The sequence below is a fragment of the Triticum urartu genome, unplaced genomic scaffold (genome assembly GCF_003073215.2).
Source record: "Triticum urartu cultivar G1812 unplaced genomic scaffold, Tu2.1 TuUngrouped_contig_9675, whole genome shotgun sequence".
NCBI lineage: Eukaryota > Viridiplantae > Streptophyta > Magnoliopsida > Poales > Poaceae > Triticum > Triticum urartu.
The window spans coordinates 1-15,643 of NW_024120742.1; the positions used below are offsets into that span (position 1 = coordinate 1).

The 15,643-nt window shown below is 40.6% G+C and overlaps 1 long non-coding RNA gene and 11 other non-coding genes across 13 annotated transcripts; all 12 read right to left on the minus strand.

The window, feature by feature from the left end:
* Window positions 1-936: 936 nt before the first annotated feature.
* On the minus strand, window positions 937-5,015 carry LOC125532318. Of its 2 annotated transcripts, XR_007293987.1 has the most exons (4): window positions 4,977-5,015; window positions 4,697-4,892; window positions 3,598-3,723; window positions 937-1,463 (listed from the first exon to the last, which is right to left on the minus strand). It is a non-coding gene; the product is annotated as an uncharacterized LOC125532318 (long non-coding RNA). The 2 variants fall into 2 exon arrangements; XR_007293988.1 differs by lacking the exon at window positions 4,977-5,015 and having other exon boundaries at window positions 937-3,030; window positions 4,697-4,969.
* Window positions 5,016-7,369: 2,354 nt separating this feature from the next.
* LOC125532320 lies at window positions 7,370-7,490 on the minus strand. The gene has a single exon (XR_007293989.1). It is a non-coding gene; the product is annotated as a small nucleolar RNA SNORD14 (small nucleolar RNA).
* A 213-nt stretch (window positions 7,491-7,703) lies between these two features.
* Window positions 7,704-7,884, minus strand: LOC125532330. Its single transcript, XR_007293999.1, has one exon. It is a non-coding gene; the product is annotated as a small nucleolar RNA Z112 (small nucleolar RNA).
* A 58-nt stretch (window positions 7,885-7,942) lies between these two features.
* On the minus strand, window positions 7,943-8,023 carry LOC125532323. The gene has a single exon (XR_007293992.1). It is a non-coding gene; the product is annotated as a small nucleolar RNA snoR77Y (small nucleolar RNA).
* Window positions 8,024-8,109: 86 nt separating this feature from the next.
* On the minus strand, window positions 8,110-8,205 carry LOC125532321. The gene has a single exon (XR_007293990.1). It is a non-coding gene; the product is annotated as a small nucleolar RNA snoR31/Z110/Z27 (small nucleolar RNA).
* A 191-nt stretch (window positions 8,206-8,396) lies between these two features.
* Window positions 8,397-8,492, minus strand: LOC125532327. Its single transcript, XR_007293996.1, has one exon. It is a non-coding gene; the product is annotated as a small nucleolar RNA R30/Z108 (small nucleolar RNA).
* A 48-nt stretch (window positions 8,493-8,540) lies between these two features.
* Window positions 8,541-8,644, minus strand: LOC125532322. The gene has a single exon (XR_007293991.1). It is a non-coding gene; the product is annotated as a small nucleolar RNA Z107/R87 (small nucleolar RNA).
* A 52-nt stretch (window positions 8,645-8,696) lies between these two features.
* On the minus strand, window positions 8,697-8,783 carry LOC125532324. The gene has a single exon (XR_007293993.1). It is a non-coding gene; the product is annotated as a small nucleolar RNA U31b (small nucleolar RNA).
* Window positions 8,784-8,992: 209 nt separating this feature from the next.
* Window positions 8,993-9,082, minus strand: LOC125532329. Its single transcript, XR_007293998.1, has one exon. It is a non-coding gene; the product is annotated as a small nucleolar RNA Z161/Z228 (small nucleolar RNA).
* Window positions 9,083-9,198: 116 nt separating this feature from the next.
* LOC125532328 lies at window positions 9,199-9,297 on the minus strand. The gene has a single exon (XR_007293997.1). It is a non-coding gene; the product is annotated as a small nucleolar RNA Z103 (small nucleolar RNA).
* A 436-nt stretch (window positions 9,298-9,733) lies between these two features.
* Window positions 9,734-9,818, minus strand: LOC125532326. Its single transcript, XR_007293995.1, has one exon. It is a non-coding gene; the product is annotated as a small nucleolar RNA snoR27 (small nucleolar RNA).
* A 66-nt stretch (window positions 9,819-9,884) lies between these two features.
* On the minus strand, window positions 9,885-9,980 carry LOC125532325. Its single transcript, XR_007293994.1, has one exon. It is a non-coding gene; the product is annotated as a small nucleolar RNA snoR26 (small nucleolar RNA).
* Window positions 9,981-15,643: the final 5,663 nt, after the last annotated feature.

Sequence of the window (15,643 nt, forward strand, 5' to 3'; positions counted from 1 at the left end):
GGGACGGCGGGCTCCGGGGGCGCGTGCACCCGTGGGAGGTGTGATTCTCCCCGCGGCATCTCGTGCATCTGGTCGGGTTGGTGCAGTCCACAGAGATGTGGCGCTCATCCCCGCAGACATTACTCTGCCGGCACACTCCAGGAACGAATCGGTCGCCGGAGGGACGAGCTGCTCTCCTCGACATTACCCTGTCTCTTATCTTGAAATTTATTGATCTTCCACATCAAATTGCTTTGAAAATGATCCATCTTCCATTATCAAAATGTTTTGAAACTGATCCATCTTCCATTACCAGATTGTTTTGAACTGGATCTGGTTGAAGGCAAGCACTCGCCATGATTCCAATATATAAGTGATACAACACCCAATTTGTTATTTCTCATGAGAGATCAAATACATCTCAGTCGTCCAAGTACTATTGCTTGCATGCTTATTTTCTCTGGCATGAGTTTCCCAATTTCTAGCAAAAGATTACATGGATTGTTTCATGTCCCTAAGAACAACTTATTCCCTTACTGCCCCTTTCACATTACATGTCCCTTGTACGAGCACTAGCAGCTGGGGCGCGCCACCTGAAAGGGAGCTCTGCGATGCCAGGGTTACGGGTGCCCCTTTCGTACTCCCTTCATTTCAAAATATAGTGCACCCGCGCTTTTCGAGGTCCAACTTTGACCATAAATTTAACCAACAAGACCAACTGCGGCGGGAGAAAAAATTATATAATTGAAAACTCCTTTCGAATACGAATTCACTGATATAATTTTTGCTCCCGCCACAATCGGTCTTCGTAGTTAAATTTATGGTCAAAGTTGAAGCACGGAGATAGAGAAAGCACTACATTGTAGAATGGAGGGAGTACATTTTAGTAGGGATTGATCAGTAGTTCAGATGTGATGGTATAAGTATCATAGTATAAATTACTCAGTCAGTGACGGCTGACACAATAGTACTTCTTACTACCTCGTATCCATAAATCAGGACAAAAGGGAACATCTATTACAAACAATTGGTAGCACAGTTTCTGTAACACAATTGTTCATGTTGCTACACTTGACTTCTTATCAAACAGAGCAAATGGCACATCAAAATCAGATGCCCGAATGACCTTGTCCATTCCGGGCAGGTCGAAAAGCTCAATCAACACAGAGGTGGGTGTCGTCATGGCAGCAGTACCATTGGTTGTGTGCTGCCCTTTGGACGTAGGTGAGGAGCCTTGGGGGATCAGCCAGAACATGGCATGGACGGTGGCATCGGTCCCGCCACCCTCGGATGGCGGCTGCATCGTCGGAGAGGTGGGGTTCACAGGGAGAAGACCAAGGTGCTGCCTCTGGATTCCTGCGTGAGCGTCACCAACAGGCAACAGGCATGGTGGGGGCGCCGGTTCTCGCCTGAATCTCCAGTGGTAAGGCCGACGGGCAGCATGATCGCGACCGCCCTGCTTGCTTACATTGTACCTCCTGCACCTGCCATATGTATGAGGATTAATTCAACTATAAAGATGTCAGAACTCCCAATGTGGTTAGATATATGTGGATAAGACTGTTGGGTTGAACAAAACAATTAATCTGTAGATAAGACTCAACACACAATGACCTCTTGACCAATTTGAGAGCATGAGCTGACATAGATCGATTCAGTAAGAGCTGGCTACATAGCAAACTGGCCTGGTTAATTTGAAGAGGAATTCTCAGTTATTAGTATGCAATAGACAATATCAGGAAATTATGATCAACCTTCTAAACAAGAAGATGAGGCAATATTTATGTTTGAGATATCTAGCTCCGTCGCCATGTCAGCTGGAGCTGGTGGTATTTGGGATAGTGCTAGCAAAGTATCAGCAAGCACTTAGTCCTTCGTGAAAAAATTCGATGACTACAAGAACCCATAGTTCACTTGCAACTTTAAGTCCTGTATTAGAACAAAGTAAAAGAGCATTTTTTAGACAGAAGATACATGCCAATGGCTTAAGAGAACATCTGAACCGTGGATGTCCCAAGAGTAGAAACACCAACATCAATAGTATATTCAGGGACAAGCTAAGTTAGATTTTTTGTTAAAAACTATTAGTCACAGATGCTCCTATGCAATCTGCAAATCAATACGTAAAGATGGAAAGAGAAAGGGACAAACTATCCCTTTTCTTAGTTGTATGAGACATCAAATGCAGTGATTAGCACATCGATCTTAATTTCCTAGGAACTGGTAGGTCCACATCATCACAGCCCTCAGTCACCTTTAAATATGTAAAATGATAAATAAATTGAACACTTCTGAAGTATTAACATTAATACAGATAATGACAGCACGGTAACATAATACCATGCCAATGAACTGGGAAAGGGGTAAAAGAACTAAAAATGCCCAGCGCAATCAGTTACTTGTTGGGGGCAAATGCGCAGTAATCTTTCAGAATAAGCTTTACCACGTCCCTTTATTATGGTCATTGAGATCCTTAAAATTGCAGGATAAATATATTGTACTCCCTCCGTCCCATAATGTAAGACGTTTTTTGACACTAGTGTAGTACTTCACTATTTTTTTCTGCTAAGATCAATCACCTTCATATGATCTGAGACATTTCATTCTCTCGGTTTATGTATGATGTCAACACTACAGATATCAGGTCAAACAACTCGAAGAATGAAACTGCTAACTGACTTGAGCATAAGTCTCATTGCCTCCCGAACCATCTAGAGGACTTGGCCCAGCTTAAAAAACTACTCCCTCCGTCCCATAATATAAGAGCATTTTTTACACTAGTGTAGTGTCAAAAACGCTCTTATATTATGGGAGTGCACTGCAAAATGTTTCGCACATCTTATACACTACCAGTTTAATGAGCAGAGAGTCAAACGGCCAGTAGTTCCTTAAGAGCAGAAATAGAACCAGAACCTCCTGTTTTCCTCTCAAGTGCTGGCAATACATCATTCCTGGTGTTTTCAGAGTATCCAAAAAAGTTTGGATTGCCACCCAAACCATCTTCGTTCACATCAAATAAATCAGTATTTGGACCAGACAACATGTATTTATCTACAAGTAAATTTGCCACATCAAATCAGTATAAAATGTTTTCAACATAACAGTTTCCTAGACGATGAGCACAACAACACTATATATATCCGTCTTTAACTTAGAAAAAAATGAAACAAAGCTCTATCAAGAGATTGTCAGAAAAAAACTAAAAGGCAAATCATGTTGAAGTTATGACAGGAATATCCAGCACATCAGGTGCCAACTCATGTAACTCTTAATGTTCCACATAAAGGCATAATACTAAATGGCATCCAACTAACACATTGCTTGTGAAATATGGATGTACTGGTGTGTTCTCAAAATTACTTATGGGAATAGTGGAAATTTGCTATACAGTTATCTGTAAATTTCTTGTCAAAATCAGAATACAACAGTAATTTCACTGAAAAAACAGGAGGACGTCGCAGGAATCAGACTGATTATGAATAAATATTGCATGGAAACAGCCAAGTTTTTACAGAGTACAACAGAAAATCACACAAATAATGCAAACAACACATCATGAGTTCCCAGAGAGAAACTTGTAACCATAGTTTGTGATAGGATCATGCATAGCAAACTTACATATTTATTCACATGCAAATTGTATGTTTGAGAATCCAAAGTCTTGATTTTGGCTTGTATTGTACTCTCGGAACCCTCAGCAAAATGTGACATTTCTGCATCTGAAGAATTACACTCCATAATCTCCTGCAATGACAAAAACATAATTATTAGAAACATCAGCTGACAGTTTGGCCATGCAAGGTGTGAGTTTATTCATCCAATGAACCAGTAGAACGGAATCAAGCAAGATCCTTTCACATGTAGACTTGGACATGCACTGGAAAAATCATGCAGCAAGTACCCATCAAGAAATAGTCATCATTATATTCTTATAGTATCAAATCTAATTCCAAGATAGATGGTGCTAAAAAGAGAAAAATCAACTCCACATAATAGAGCATATATGCTTTCAGTAAACATGTGAACAATCCAAATTTAAAATGAATCTCTTGATTACATACCATATTATCTTATATCCGCGAAAACTAAACTGGAGAGTTTAGTACATGATATAAATGCTGAGCTACTGGAGGCAGAGGATTTCTAGAGGCCCTCAAAGACTTAATTTTTGAAAATAATGCTATGGTGGTTGCAAATGTTGTTGCTGCTCTTGCAGAGATTCAACGCAGCAGTGTTCATCCGATCTTTGAGATTACAAAGATATACATTGACAAAGCTTCTGACTGCTCTGAATGGATGAACAGAGTATGATGTAGTTCTTGCTATTGGGTTCTTAACTGCTTATCATGTTTGATAAATTTGTAGGTGGGGACAATTCTTGATTCCCTGTCAAGGTACAAAGCAGCAGATGCAGGGAACGCAGAAAATATAGTCGAACAAGTTACACCCCGTCTTCAACATGTAAAAGGTGTAGTTGTTCTTGGTACATTAGCCTGATTCACATGAACCATTAGCTGATGCTCATCCGTGCTAGTGAAAAAAAACCCGAGCCTTTCTTTGAGCAATACAAATTAATTATTATGGGATATACCAATTCTGTGTCAAGCTCCTCAACATAAATTTGCAACGTGTAGATAGAAGATGAAATAATAAGCAACATAGAATAGTTTAATTGTAAATTCAGGTGTCTCCAGACAGGTCTGAGGAAATTGTCTACCTTCCATTGACAAAGAATAGATTCTTGTGAGCTTCCACTGGAAAATTTATCTAGAATAGGACTAGCATCTTAAATCATGTCAAGTTGAAGTATTGATACTGCTCATAATCTTAGACACACTTGTACTGTTTGCACAAATCTTCGCTTTGGAACTTGATGGTGTAGTCCAGAGATGACTGACAACTTCCTCAATTAGCTGAACATCGTCGATTCAGAAGTGAGCAAAAAATACATGCAGGAGTGACAACGAATGACTTTGCAAGTATCAAACTGCAGATACCTTCTTTCAGGTCCGCTCGGCACAATTCTGAAGGCAAGGAAATGTTGCAACATACATACTTCTGCTTGGCAATGATCGGAAGCCATGTAACAATCAGTTCGTAGAACAGCTCGATAATCTCATTTGCCGCCATAGTGTTTTGTTCTCTAATTAGCTATCTCTCTTTTCAATACAGCGTTTTCTCAAAAAAAAACATGCTTGGCCTGAAATACACCAAATAACTTGATTCGAGATATGGTCAACAGTGTTTTTCTCATGTTCGGTACCATGCGCATATCCTTTTCTTAAATACATAAATATGCACATTTTTTAATTTAGAAAGGCCAATAACCAAATAAGATGCACATTTTTTTAATTCAATGTTGGATTGGATGCAAATGTAGAAACAACCTTTTCTCTTATATGAAGAAAAGTTTAACAGCAACCTGATTGTCAGGAATTAACTATAGGAAGTGTAGATTATATAAATAATGCAAAAATCCTCACGGTAGATAAAACTCTCCGAGTACTAAAAGATGTGGCATGCCAGTAGGATAACACTTTAGAAATTGCCATGCCTCAATGGCCAACATACACTGAAAAATTCTCCACGCCTCTACAAGCAGAGGCACACATCACATAAGGGGATAAGAAAGGGGATTCGCTCCTCCATGGCTGAAGAAGGGCTAGGGGGGCTGCTCCACTAACAGAGGTATATATTCTCCTGCAACAGAGAATAGAGGGATCTTTCTGAACAGAGGACCAACTCCAAATTAAACACACACGCAGTAGTGATGGAGAGGGCACCTTGTCCATTGCGTCGGCACAAGGGTAAGAGCCGCCTCAAGCAGCTTGAACCAGCATCAGAGCGCTCGCGCCACCGTGGCCATGAGGGAGGGGGAGGAACCAAGGCGGTTGTGAATGGTGATTGGGAAAGGAGGACGATTCATTTCTCTCTTTTTTTTTCTCTCCTTCAGTTTTTTTTTCACCTCACACGGTAAAAGGGCGCCCTTTGTGCGACAGTTTAACTGTGTTTCTAGGGACAATGGGAAGTCGTGTAATACTTAAGAAATCAACTGTTCATGGTAATATTTCTCTTAGTTTCTTTAGAAACCAAGGATATGGTAATGTGAAAAATCTTACTTTTTTACTTAATTCACATGAACCAATCATAGATGATGTTCTTACGGGGTTTTGGTGATGTACTTGAGTGATCCTAAAGAAGCAAGCATCTAGAACATTTCCATTATGTCAAGTGTTTATTTTGGGCCATAGTTCAATCCAGTAAGTTTAGTTGATCTCCTTTGATTTTTAATTTAGTTTTATGTACCAGTTTGCTTCAGTTAATTTATTTAATCTCCTCCTGCACTACAATTCCTTCATTGATCTCTCATACGTTTAGCCAGTTCAGTTTGATAGTTCAATTGAACTCCTTTGCCACCTGCACTACATTAAACTGATTTCCAATTGACAGATATGCTCACAAATGGACAGCATCAATGATATGCTCTCAGTACAACCCAGATCAGAGTATTGTGCTCACAAGACAAGCATAAATGATCCATTTTAGTTCTATTTCCGGTCCTGACTACTTCTTATTTCATGGCAGAACATAACTTATTGCAGACAAACAAATTGCAAGCTGTTATGATTGTGAAATAAGAACTTCAAGTAGTGAAATTTATCAGCGTAGATAACCAAACCAGCAACTGCAAAAATATCATTACATCACCTCTATTTCAACAACATGAAATACATTTTATGGACTGATTTATAGAAACCAATGCTTCAAAACAGAGCAACGCCACTCACAGAAAAGGAGTAGACAGGTTGTACTGTTGTCTGATACAGTCCACAAAAACTGAACAGAACAGTGCTCCAGAGTTTTCTACCTGAAATGCGGTTGAAATGCGGTTGGAGTCTAAGCTGAGTTTAACTAGCAAATGGAAATGCAAGTTTCCATCAAACATAAAAACCAACACTCTGACAGGCTAATACTTTGATTCTATGGGAGATATCAGTGCTGGACAATCACATCTAAAGTAAATTAAAGATTAGATAGATATTTTATGTTCCATAAGATTCTTTCAAGAATCAAAAAACAAAATCTCAGTGAAAACAAAGGAAACAACATAATAATACACATCGAAACCAGAAGAAATATTCTAAGATTCCACTATAATTACAGACAACATAATGCAACAAAAACAGAAACAGAGATTAAACTTGAATTTGGGGGCGAGCGCAACCCAAGATCCATCTGGACGGATTTGTGCTCTAAGCACCACCTGAATACATCTCAGGAGCGTTGTAAACTTGGATGCAAGAACAGCAGCCAAACTTTGAAACAGCGCTCCACACATAAAACAAGATAAGACAATCAAACGGAAGACAACAAAGCAAGGATATTAATAAGGCTCAGACATCCAAGGAAGGAATTAGCAGCATTAGCTCTCAAGCCTGGCTGGGCGAAAGCTCTTAGGCGGCATCTGCGAATGTTTTGAGAAACAAGCCTTAAATTTATCATCATCACCGTAACTTATCCCCAAAACTGACCAAATCATATTGACTAGAACTTGTCAGACACTACAAAAATATATCAACCACAATAACCAGATCTGGAGAGTGTATACCAACCAGCCACTACAAAAATATATCAACCACAGTAACCAGCTCTGGAGAGTGTATACCAACCAAAATAGACTCAGGTTTCCTATCACACAGAACAGATTAAACAATTACAACAGAATCCCTCAGAGACCCATTTAAAATCAGGTACACAGATGAACCAAACCAGTTGCAAATGGATATTCCAGCCCTGACCAAACCACAAAGGTTATAGCCAAAGGAGGACACATGCAGTGGTGAGTAACAGCTGTTGTTTACTGTGTCTTACGGCACTTCCTGGTCTAAGAATCTTCACTGGGATAATATAAGCTGAAAAAAATAACAATACAATTAAATAATAAAAAATATTGAGCTCTCGCTTTATGCCTCAGAAAGCCGCAAAAATATCGTCATTCAGAATCAGACGGTAATTCCAACATAAAGCTAATCATCATAGGCTTGAATTAAATTACAGGTCACTAGTGTGAAAGAAAAGGCTGCACACTAGCCAACAACACAAAACTAAGATAGTGCCCAAGAAATATAGCGTATCATCAGAATATAAAAGCCTTCTCATCCACAGGAAATCAGCACTGTGTCCGAAGGTGTCCTAAGATAGAATAAGTTTTCATCACATGACACTGACAAAATCAAGAAGAAAATAAATAATAAAAAACTGATCTCTAATGGATTCAGTTGCGAAGATGACATAACAGCCAACTCATGTCAACCCCTCAAGATCAAGTGTTATTATGCATCAATAAACCCTCGCAATACAAATAGATCATCTAAATTGAAAAGCAAAAATAACAACCAAAAAGATTGGAGATGTAGTTGCTCAGTGGTGGCAATTTTTAATTGGTTCGATTGTGCCAGCAATGTCGTCAATGCTTTCAGAAGAGGGAGCTTGTTTTCCTCATCACAACCACTCCAAAAGGAAACAAACAATGAACCGCACATTAAAAATAAAGGATATCAGATGGCTCAGTTCAGCGGGATAATCGGCATACAAATCAACTCTTGAGAGAAAACCTGTGATTTGGTCTGTTGAGCTTGAATATTTGCAAATCGTCACTGCCATCACTAGGAATTTAAGTAAAGAAAATCAAACAACTGTTCAAACTTAGATTTGCCAGGTCAGATTAAGTAGTATGTCAATCAGCACAGACCAACCTAAGCGGACCCTAAGACTGGGGCGACAAATTTGAAATCATCATCCTCATAACTACAACAAAGCCGACCTAAGACTGGGCCACATCTCTTCTAGGCTAACGGCTGCGCAGCTACAAATCTCTTTTGCTTGCTTCCAACTGCTACCGGGTGCCACATTACAAGTTGTATGAATGAAAAAGAAATGCAATCAACTCCTCAAACAAAGAAACTGAAGCCACGGGAGAACCTAAATCACCAACAAACTGAAGAAACAGAAGAGGCATCAGATAACATATGAATGCACCATTACACACAGAGTGTCTCAGACGACCGTCGTGAGTTGCATATGGTTTCTCATCATGTGCACACCACAGTATTAATCAAATTTGAATTGACACTGAAATTTCCATTCGAAATATGCCAATGAAAATACTAATAAAGATAAAGGGCCGTTAAGAAAACATAAGAGATATTTTTGAAGTGGATGGATCAGATTTCTGGCTTGGAATCCTCTGATAAAGGATAACATTTGCGCACAGTACAATCATTGTCGATCAGCTGGGGAAAGGATCCTCACTTCCATCCGAATAATTCTGAACACTATCTCTAAACAGAAACTAAAAAGAAGAAAAACATATAAAACCAAATAGAACTACAGTAGAGAAAGATATCAAATCAGCAAATCATCAGTAAGTCGATTCAATCAAATAAGCAGAGTAGAGTGACATATTAATTATAATTAGGATATGTATGTAAGAGCCACGGCGCCCTTTGGAGAGACACATCCTAGGACACAAAGTAGGTAGCTCAGGATACAACAGGTTAATGTTGCTTCAAGGGAACGAGTCCACTGGAAACCGATCAGACTGATCCTCCCAATGACCAGATGACGAAGCACAGAAAATTCAAAGAAATATCAGAAACGAAACAAAAAATATCAAAAGAAACAATGAAGTAAACAGCTAGTATTGCCCAGAGAGGAAAAAAGTTGATCATAGAAAACAAAACGTCAAACGTGCCTTGGATCTCAGTAGGTAATGCTTTCCTCATTACTTAGAAGTTCGAGAAAGATAACGCAGTAAACAATAACATCAGGGATCCACGACTTGAAGCAACGCAAATCCACGGGGGAAAAGAGGCAGACAGATCTAAACAAAAGCAAGAACATGAGAGCATCTCAGACTACAAATTCCCCAATGTTTTTCTTCACTGCCGAGACTCAAAGTGCAAGGATGAGTTAAGTGGATGTAACATCACGGATGCTCCCGAGAACAAAACAAATACGGCAGATGCAATCTAAATCTCGCGGCAAGGAACCAGAAGTAGGAAAATAAAGGGGCGGATAGCGTGGAGAAGAAGCAGCGTATGCGTAACTCGCCGGGTTCGGATGCCGCCGACGGCGACGGCGGGTCCGGGCGTCACCTGATGCGAACGGATCGGTGGCTCGGCGATGACGGCGGCTGGGTGGCTCTCTCTGAGGTTATAAAGGAGGCGTCCTAACCCTAAACGTCGGGGTAGCCGGACTACAGGCGGTACGTGATGGGCCTGGGAGTCTTAGCGGGCTTATGCTGGAACTGTAATGGGCTGTTATTCTCTTGGGCTAACCGGCCAGATTTAGGGCTGGAAGTTAAAATAATTACATTCTCTCAAAAAAAAGTTAAAAATAATTATAAAATTTCAGAAACATATATGTGTACCCCTAAAAAAGAAACATATATTTGTGCTAAAAATATATAAATTTCATATTTTTTCTAGGAGGATTTTGGAAAATTTATGTATATTTATGGTACTACAATAAATCGGCGACTAGAAGCAACTGCATATCATAGTTTATCACCATTTTTTTGTTTCTCTAAGTTTTCAAAAAAAAAATCATATTGTAGTTGTATACTCTGTCCCAAGCGCATCCAAGAATTTATCCAACTTGTGCTTCCATCTAAAGATATGATGACGGACAGTTTATAGTTCAAGGAAAAAAGAGGATGTTCAAATTTCAAGGGGTGATATATTTTAAAAAATAAATATAACTAAATTTCCTCTTCTAAAAGTACTAGCAAGTTACACGTGCCACACGAGAGTGAAGTGCGACCACGTAAATGTACCACATTATAGCAGGCAAACATATACATTTCGGGTCACACACACAAATGAATTTAATATGTAGATTTAAATCGCATCTCCCATCTCATTCAAAATCAAATTATAACTACATAATATTTGATGATTGTGCAGTATATGCTACACAAAATTAGCTCCAATGAATGAAATATATAAGAACAATTGATTACTCCATTTGCAAAGAAAATTGGGTTTGGGAAAGATGCCACATTGGCTTTGAACCAAAACAGAACAAGTTCAAGTAAAAAAACGTCAATTCTTTTGGAAGAGCAAAACTTGTGAGAGCTAACGTATAGAAGAGTCTAGAACAAATGAGAAGTGTGTGTGTTATGTGCATATTGTACAACGTAAATGATAGAATGAACATGAATGGTGATTCTTTTATCATAGAAAAATCTTGAAGAATTGAAGTATGGAAGAGTTAGAACAAAGGAGAATTGCCTTTTGTTTTCATGATTGTGCATATAAGCACAGGTGTGGAATATTCTAGATTAGTATACGTGGCAAAATCCAATGTGGTGGGAAGAATATCCAATGGCCAAGAGCACTCGGATTTGCCACCTCTCAACCGTTGGATCAACTTCATCCAACAATCAATACTCAAAGTTATTCATATACTATATAGTGGTATAGATATTCCATCAATGCCTTCTAAGCTCGTGTATCTTCAGACATTTTACAAGATAAAGAGTGGCCATCAACCCTCAACGTCCAATAAATGACACATGTTTGACACTGCACACATGATAAAATAACAATAATTGTGAAGTTATACATCTATGAATTAGCTAGTGAAATAATACTCCATCATGGAGCTGGTCGCGCCCAACCATAATACAACAGTGGCGGGTTTTTAAGAGGCACTCTAAATGATATTCCTCAGTCCCATGATATAAGATGTCAGTACATCCAGGATACTCATATGATGTAATAACGTTTTATATTACCCCCAAAAAAACAAACAGCTTATATTATGGAATGGATGGAGTATCACATAAGAACTTCTCTGATGGTCCGGCAATGACGGTCGGGTGGCACGTGATGGGCCTGGGAGTCTAGCAGGCTTACGCTGGAACCGAATGGCTTGTTGTTCTTTTGGGCAAACTGATCAGATTTAAGGTTGGAAGTTTATAAAATAATTACAAATTTCCCTCTTCTCAGGAACAATAGATTCATACTGAAAATATAAGATTTTCATTTTTTGCATGGAGGATTTTGGAAAAAATTATGTATATTTTGTTGCACCATGGATGGGCTTAGGCCCATATAAGACACTAATCCCTGGTTAATCTTGAGGCTCATGTATGAGATGGCAGGTGATGGGAAGTTTAGTCCCACCTTACTAGTTGAGGAGAGTTGAGACCCCTTTATAAGGACTGCTCTACCACTTGCCATTGGGGGCTTGGAAAGAGGAGTGGTACACGTGCGCTCCTCCTCCTCCGCCGCCCGCCTCGCCACGCCTCGACGCGCGCGCACGCCGCGGGTTGCGGGAACGAGCCGAAGCTTATTTTTGCCGCTATATGTGCTGCTCATAGAAGGTTCGAGTCTACGTTATGTACGTGCTAGTATGCTTAGGTATCGTTATGAGATGCATACTGTTTACTCGTGGATAAGTCTAATAAAAAAAGTGTTAATATTTCCAACAATCCAAAAATCTTATTTTAGGCACTTTTCGATTCAAGGCTTTGCTGCTACTCTGAAACCGAAAAAGTTTACCAGGACGCATTTTAAGCGTTGGCAGACTAGGACCACCTTGTGGCTCACAACGATGAACGTGTTCTGAGTTGGTGGTGTGTCCCTCATAGAAACGATTGCTCCTGAACAGGAGAAGGCGTTTAGAGAGGCAACCACAATCTTTCTGGAAGCAGTTCTGAGTGTGATTGGAGACAAGTTGGTTGACGCCTATATTCATATGGGTGTTGCCAAAAACTTGTGGGATGCGCTCGAAGTCAAATTCGGCGCAACTGATGCTGGCAGTGAGCTGTATGCCATGGAGCAGTTCCATGATTACAGGATGGTTGATAACCGTTCTGTATTGGACCAGGCTCATGAGATACAGTGCATTGCTAAGGAGCTGGAGCTCCTGAAGTGTGAGTTACCGGACATGTTTGTCGCGGGTTGCATTATTGTAAAACTCCCCTCCTAGTTGGAGGAACTTTGCTACTTCTCTCAAGCACTTGAGACGTGAATTCTCTGTTGAGGATGTCATTGGTCATCTCAGTGTTGAGCAGAACTCGAGAGCAAAGGACTCGCACGTGAAAGGGGCAGAGGGTTCTTCTAGCGCCAATGTGGTGCAGAAGAATTTCCACAAGTTCAAGGGAAAGAACTCTGTCCAGCAGAATACTACCTTTAAGAAGAAGGGTAAGAAGAAAGACAAAAAGAGAGATGGCTGCTTTACTTGTGGTTCAGATGAACATTGGGCAAACAAGTATAAGAAGCCAGCACAGGACTCCAAGTCTGCGAATGTTACTCTGAGCAACAATGATGCGACATCTGGGTATGGTAATCTGTTTACCATACTTTCAGTCTGTCAGTCTACCGATTGGTGGATTGACACTGGGGCCAATATTCATGTGTGTGCTGATGTGTCTTTGTTTTCTTCCTACCAGGTCGCACGAGATTGTTCCGTCCTGATGGGGAATGGCTCGCATGCTTCTGTTCATGGTGTTGGCACGGTAGATCTGAAGTTTACTTCAGGAAAGATCGTGCAACTAAAGAACGTGCATCATGTCCCCGCCATAAAGAAGAATCTCGTTAGTGGCTCCCTTCTATGTAAAGAAGGGTTTAAGTTAGTATTTGAGTCTAACAAAGTAGTCGTATCTCGATATGGACTATTTGTTGGAAAAGGATATGATTGTGGTGGTTTGTTCCGCCTTTCCATGGAGGATTTCTGTAAAAAAGTCGTGAACCAAATTCATTCTAATGTGAACGAATCTGAGGTTTGGCATTCATGTCTTTGTCACATAAATTTCGGTTGTATGACGCGGCTAGCTAAGATGGATTTAATCCCGAGTTTCACTTTAGCCAAAGGCTCTACGTGCCATGCGTGTGTGCATGCTAAGCAACCTCGTAAGCCTCACAAGACTGCGAAGGAGAGACACCCGGCACCTCTAGAGCTCATACATTCAGATCTCTGTGAGATGAATGGTGAGTTGACTAAAGGTGGAAAGAAATACTTCATGACTCTGATTGATGATTCCACTAGATTCTGCTATGTGTATTTGTTAAATACTAAGAATGAGGCTCTACACTACTTTAAAGTCTATAAGGCTGAAGTTGAGAACCAACTTGAGAAGAAAATAAAACGAGTCCGGTCTGATCGTGGTGGAGAGTACTTTTCTAATGAGTTTGATTTATTCTGTGCGGAACATGGTATTATTCATGAGAGGACGCCTCCCTGCTCACCCCAGTCAAATGGGGTTGCCGAATGGAAAACCGTACTCTAACTGATTTGGTTAACGTCATGTTAGATACATCGGGTTTATCTAAGGCATGGTGGGGGAGGCTGTATTGACATCTTATCATGTCCTGAATAAAGTTCCCACAAAGGATAATGAGACTACTCCCTATGAGCAATGGGAAAAGAAAAGAACTACACTCTCTTACTTGCGCACTTGGGGCTGTTTGGCGAAAGTCAATGTGCCGATAATCAAAAAGCGCAAGTTGGGACCAAAGATCATGGACTGTGTTTTTCTTGGCTATGCCAAGCATAGCGTTGGCTATAGATTTCTAATGGTGAAATCTGAGGTACCTGACCAGAAGGTCGGTACAATTATAGCGTCTAGGGATGCTACATTCTTTGAGGATATTTTCTCCATGAAAGATATGCAAAGCAATTCTAGACTGAAATCTGATGAGACTCATGAACCTGCTATTCTGATGGAATATTATGAACATAAAAGTGATAAGAGTTCCGCGGAGGATGACGAGGAAGCTCCTGTTAGGAGCAAGAGACAGAGGACTGCAAAGTCCTTTGGTGATGATTTCCTCGTGTACCTCGTGGATGATGATACTCCCAGTACCATTTCAGAAGCTTATGCATCTCCGGATACTGACTACTGGAAGGATGCGGTCCGTAGTGAGATGAATTCCATCTTGGCTAACAGGACATGGGAGATCACTGATCGTCCTTATGGTTGTCGACCATTAGGATGTAAGTGGGTGTTCAAAAGGAAGCTTATGTAACACCACGGATGTAATTTACCTTATCTGTACTTCAACTCTTGTCGTTTCCGGCGCCAAGTTATTTTATTTCCTCGTTGCCGGGTTTTTGTCTCGTGTGTGTTTTGTCTTTGTCATGCATCTCATATCATATCATCATGTGCATTGCATTTGCATACGTGTTTGTCTCATGCATCCGAGCATTTTCCCCATTGTCCGTTTTGCATTCCGGCGCTCCTATCTCCCCCGGTGGTCCTTTCTACCTCTTTTCATGTGTGGGGGTTAAACATTTCCGGATTGGACCGAGACTTGCCAAGCGGCCTTGGTTTACTACCGGTAGACCGCCTGTCAAGTTTCGTGCCAGTTGGACTTCGTTCGGTACTCCAACGGTTAACCGAGGGACCGAGAAGGCCTCGTTCGTGTTGCAGCTCAACACCCTTCCAATTTGGCCCTAAAACCCACCTAAACCCATTCTATCGTCTAGAGCGTTCGATCACGATCGCTTGGCCGAAAACCGCACTCAATTTGGAGCCTCCTAGCTCCCTCTATGCCTATAAATAGATCCCCTTCCGAAATCACGGGTCTTCTTCCCCCCAAACCCTAAAAAAAATCCCCGCCGCCGCCGGACAATGTCCGCCACCTAGCGGACA